This window comes from Entelurus aequoreus, linkage group LG23 (assembly GCF_033978785.1).
Source record: "Entelurus aequoreus isolate RoL-2023_Sb linkage group LG23, RoL_Eaeq_v1.1, whole genome shotgun sequence".
Lineage (NCBI taxonomy): Eukaryota > Metazoa > Chordata > Actinopteri > Syngnathiformes > Syngnathidae > Entelurus > Entelurus aequoreus.
In genome coordinates this window covers 29202356-29208355 of record NC_084753.1, presented here as the reverse complement: position 1 = coordinate 29208355, position 6000 = coordinate 29202356, and positions in this window count along the sequence as shown.

The following is a 6000-nucleotide window of genomic DNA, read 5'->3' as shown; positions in this document are numbered from 1 at the left end:
AGATAATAAGTACTCATATAGTAGTACAGTTGGCACAGTACAGTAAACTGACAGTTAATATTTAAACATTTAACATTTCTAACAATTTTGAACAGAAATAGTTCATGCACATTCAGATAAATTCTTCAAAATTACAATTAAATCAATTTTGGCCGGGGGCCGGGCTGTATATATGCGCACTAATTGACTGAAAGAGCACGCACTTGGTGCGATGATGTCATGTTATCCATGGAAAAATGCATTTTTAGACCATATGATTTGCCTGAGTGGATAGGAGACCCCGAGTAACAAGCGGTTTGCTGGTTTCAAGAAATGTAATGCAGAGCGCATATCATTATGTCAAGATAATGGCACTAGCATTTACTTCATTTAAGAATATTTTCCAACACATTGAGCAAAGGTCTTTTTTTTTTCTACCAAGAAAAGTGCACTTGTTATTAGTGAGAATATACTTATTTGAAGGTATTTTGGGGTTCATTGAGGTTAGCTAATTTTACTTGTTTTGGAAAGTCTTGACAAGCCAAATTGTCTTGTTCTATTGGCAGATAATTTTGCTTAGTTCAAATAAAATACCACTAATTTTAGTATTTTTTCTTGTTTTTGACCACTGACTTCTTGCAGTGTATGGGGGTTGCACCGTATGTTCTAGTGATTTAATGTCATTAACAGGAACTTAGTACACTTAATAGATGCACTTTTTGGTGTGATTTTCTTAGTATGTGTTGGTTTGAGTGTGAAGCTCAGTCGCCAAGCAAATATAGTGAGCGTGACTGACGTGTTTTGTGATCGTAGTCCTCGGATCCTGTCGTGCAACATGATCAGGAAAGGAGCGACATGAAGCAATAAACCTTCAAGGACGGAAAGAAATTGCAAGTAGTAAAAGCAAACATGTAGTGAATGAAAAAAAAAAGGGACAAGCTGTTTAAGACATGTTGCATAATTTAACTCTTTTATAGGGCAGGGATTCTCAAACGAATCACATGATTAAAGCACAGTGTTGTATTTTCCTATACAGGTAAAAGCCAGTAAATTAGAATATTTTGAAAAACTTGATTTATTTCAGTAATTGCATTCAAAAGGTGTAACTTGTACATTATATTTATTCATTGCACACAGACTGATGCATTCAAATGTTTATTTCATTTAATTTTGATGATTTGAAGTGGCAACAAATGAAAATCCAAAATTCCGTGTGTCACAAAATTAGAATATTACTTAAGGCTAATACAAAAAAGGGATTTTTAGAAATGTTGGCCAACTGAAAAGTAGGAAAATGAAAAATATGAGCATGTACAATACTCAATACTTGGTTGGAGCTCTATTTGCCTCAATTACTGCGTTAACGCGGCGTGGCATGGAGTCGATGAGTTTCTGGCACTGCTCAGGTGTTATGAGAGCCCAGGTTGCTCTGATAGTGGCCTTCAACTCTTCTGCGTTTTTGGGTCTGGCATTCTGCATCTTCCTTTTCACAATACCCTACACATTTTCTATGGGGCTAAGGTCAGGGGAGTTGGCGGGCCAATTTAGAACAGAAATACCATGGTCCGTAAACCAGGCACGGGTAGATTTTGCGCTGTGTGCAGGCGCCAAGTCCTGTTGGAACTTGAAATCTCCATCTCCATAGAGCAGGTCAGCAGCAGGAAGCATGAAGTGCTCTAAAACTTGCTGGTAGACGGCTGCGTTGACCCTGGATCTCAGGAAACAGAGTGGACCGACACCAGCAGATGACATGGCACCCCAAACCATCACTGATGGTGGAAACTTTACACTAGACTTCAGGCAACGTGGATCCTGTGCCTCTCCTGTCTTCCTCCAGACTCTGGGACCTCCATTTCCAAAGGAAATGCAAAATTTGCTTTCGTCAGAAAACATGACTTTGGACCACTCAGCAGCAGTCCGGCTCTTTTTTCCAGGGTCAACCCAGCCGTCTACCAGCAAGTTTTAGAGCACTTCATGCTTCCTGCTGCTGACCTGCTCTATGGAGATGGAGATTTCAAGTTCCAACAGGACTTGGCGCCTGCACACAGCGCAAAATCTACCCGTGCCTGGTTTACGGACCATGGTATTTCTGTTCTAAATTGGCCCGCCAACTCCCCTGACCTTAGCCCCATAGAAAATCTGTGGGGTATTGTGAAAAGGAAGATGCAGAATGCCAGACCCAAAAACGCAGAAGAGTTGAAGGCCACTATCAGAGCAACCTGGGCTCTCATAACACCTGAGCAGTGCCAGAAACTCATCGACTCCATGCCACGCCGCATTAACGCAGTAATTGAGGCAAAAAGAGCTCCAACCAAGTATTGAGTATTGTACATGCTCATATTTTTCATTTTCCTACTTTTCAGTTGGCCAACATTTCTAAAAATCCCTTTTTTGTATTAGCCTTAAGTAATATTCTAATTTTGTGACACACGGAATTTTGGATTTTCATTTGTTGCCACTTCAAATCATCAAAATTAAATGAAATAAACATGTGAATGCATCAGTCTGTGTGCAATGAATAAATATAATGTACAAGTTACACCTTTTGAATGCAATTACTGAAATAAATCAAGTTTTTCAAAATATTCTAATTTACTGGCTTTTACCTGTATTAGTCAAACAGTGTTACTGTTCAAAATGTGTGTAATGGTAAAAAATATTAGAGATGTCCGATATCGGACTGCCGATATCACCGGCCGATAAATGCTTTAAAATGTAATATTGGAATTTATCGGTATTGGTTTCAAAAAGTAAAATGTATGACTTTTTAAAACGGAGTGGTGCACGGACGTAGGGAGAAATTATGAACCATTTTTGCCTTTGCGTGCCGGCCCAGTCACATAATATCTACGGCTTTTCACACACACAAAGTGAATGCAAAGCATACTTGGTCAAAAGCCATACAGGTCACACTGAGGGTGGATGTATAAACAACTTTAACACTGTTACAAATCTGCGCCACACTGTGAACCCACACCAAACAAGAATGACAAACACATTTCGGGAGAACATCCGCACCGTAACACAACAGAACAGATACCCAGAACCCCTTGCAGCACTAACCCCCCCAACCTCCTCATGCTCTCTCAGGGAGAGCATGTCCCAAATTCCAAGCTTCTGTTTTGAGGCATGTTAAAAAAACTTTATGACTTTAATAATAAATATGGCAGTGCCATGTTGGCATTTTTTTCCCCATAACTTGAGTTGATTTATTTTGGAAAACCTTGTTACATTGTTTAATGCATATACCATATTTCCTTGAATTGCCGGCGGGAATATAGTATTCGCCTGCCTAGAATTACAGCCGGGTCAAATTTGTTTCGCAAAATAATTAGCGCATGCTTGGCACTTCCGCCGGGTCAAATATGAGTCATTAATAGACTTCCGCCTCCTGGTGGTAGAGGGCGCTAGTGATCCTTCTTGCGACTGCTGGTACTGCAGAAGAAAACACGCAGCAAAAGTGAGCAGCCATGGAGTTTGAGTTTATTTGGAACATGCGAGCATACAACATGATACATCACAATTTCCAGTTTCTCTTTTCAACATGTTCGAAAAGGAGTAGGAAGAAGCAGAGCTTATTTAATCCAACCCCTTTTCTTTTACATAACAGTTGCTAAACTTTTTTGTTCACTTCCTGTTCTCAATTTATTCACAATATACTCCATAAGTAATCACAATCAAAATAAATAGATAAATAATAATTGGTGAAGTTACATTTCATATGATGAGATAAGTAAGATTATTTTGAGAGTGAAAGAATGGATGAATTAAATAAATTTAGAATGTTTGTCATGGTTCTTCTTTGTACTTTGTAAACACTTTAAGTTTGAAGAGTTTCTTGAAGTGGATCATATTAGTACATTGTTTGATTTATTTGCTTAATCCATTCCATAATTTAATTCCACATACTGATATACTGAAGGTCTTAAGTGTTGTACGTGCATACAAATGTTTTAAATTACGTTTTTCTCTAAGATTATATTTCTTTTTTTGAGAAGAGTTGTATATTCTTGGGTAGCAGGTTATAGTTTGCTTTGTGTATAATTTTAGCTGTTTGCAAAGGATTACATATCTAAAATAAAACGGTTTTCTAAACTGGACTTTAAAATCGAAGCAGGAGGTAATACTTAAGGAAGATCTCCATCGAGACAGAGACTTTTAAAACTGAAGATAGATAAGACTTCTATAGGAGCTGCGCATGGACTCATTTATACCTGGTAAGACTATAACTATGTTTTTTTTTTTAATTGATTGTGATTTTCATGATAAGGTAAGCGCCGGAGTGAGAAGAAGTTTTAAAATAATTAGCGCATGCTTGCCAATCCCGCATGCTTTTGGTAAACGCAGGAGTGAGAAGAGGTTTTAAATTATGTAGCGCCCCGGCGGCTACAGGTGAGGGCGGACCTACGTCACTTCCACCTACCAATCCCCTAGCAACCGGGAATTCGTTGAAAACAAACCAGCTCACAGCGAACACAGCATTGACAGAAAAAGCATTTAACGAGCGTTGTGGCTTGGAAGTCGGCGTTAAATCCTTCATTTACGCATTTTTACTTATTCACATATGTGAAAAAACGAAAATGTATCATTTGCGTCAGACTCGTCTCAGTGAACTTTAAAGCTTCTCAGGCTTTGCTTAGCTTGCTAGTTAGCTTAGCCTGCACGCTACTAAGAAAGAGACGCGGAAGTTACCAACAACAAGATGAAGTGTTAGTGTATAAAATAGAGAGATTTGAGGGCTACATGTATTGTTTAAGTACAACAAAGGAGTTTAAACAGAAGGGGGAGGTGGCAAAATAACCTAATAAGGAAAGTAATACCAAGATTACGGGTAAATACTGGAATGTCAGGCAAAAAAACCCAAAAGAAAGCAGACTGACCCCTAGTAGCCCGGTCCTTGTAAGTTGTAGCCTTATGAAGCCGCAGTACAGCAGGCGAATAATGTACAATATATATGTCTTTGTATTGAAAAGTCTTGTAGACAGCATTTTGCGACTTTCTTGAAAAGTTGATTAAATGGCAACATGAAAATTATAGGGTTTATTGGTTTTTAAAAACCCAACTGTTAAGGGCAAATTTAAATGAAACCGGTTTTCGAAAATAGCCTATACAGGCTATAGACTATATAGTATATACCGCATGTTATTTTTGTACAACAACAACTTCAGCTGTCGAACGTTATAAGGTACAAATTCAACAAGTACAACATTAGCACGGACGGTATAGCCAAGTTGTGGTTAAGAAGGTGGATTTTTGTTCCTTATATTTACCAGAAACGAAGTGATCCGAACACACGACCCGGGACTTTGGGGGACTCTAGTGAGAACCGTCCTCGTTTTCCCGGTGTAAAGCTGCGAGCCATTTGTCTCGTCTCTGTGGGCTTTTATCACGCTTTGGCAGAACAAAATACAACCTTTGTTTTCCCTGTTTCCAGTTGTGGTTAGCATAACCAAAAATAAGTTTTTCGGCATTTTGGAGGCAGAATGACAGGTTAGAGAGTAATGGCAACGGTTTGTTTTCAACACCAGTCTCGTTGCTATGGCTCGAAGAACCCGTATGTAGCTCAGTTGCCTGGATGTCGGCCCTCACCTATTCAAAATTATATATATATATATATACACAGATACATACATACATAATTAAGAGTAGGACAATATCGGAATATCAGATATCGGCAAAAAAACCATTATCGGACATCTCTAGTTAGAGTACAGGACTGAGTAAACAGTAAATTTTGGAAACTGTTTGACATGTTAGCTAGGGTAAATACTGTATATAAAGAGTCAAATTCAAATTTTACATAAACGGATGTTTAAAATTGCATTTATCAAATTTGTAATAACTGAATGACCAAAAAAAATAATTCTGGTTTGGTCCCTGACTTTCTGTTCCACCTGGGACTTGAACCTGGGTCAGCTGGCATGAGACAAGCGTGCTGGCTACCGAGCTAAATGCCTGAGCTCAGAACCTGGTAACCTGTTGAGTTTTACCAACATAAACATGGCCCAGCAGTTCCAACAT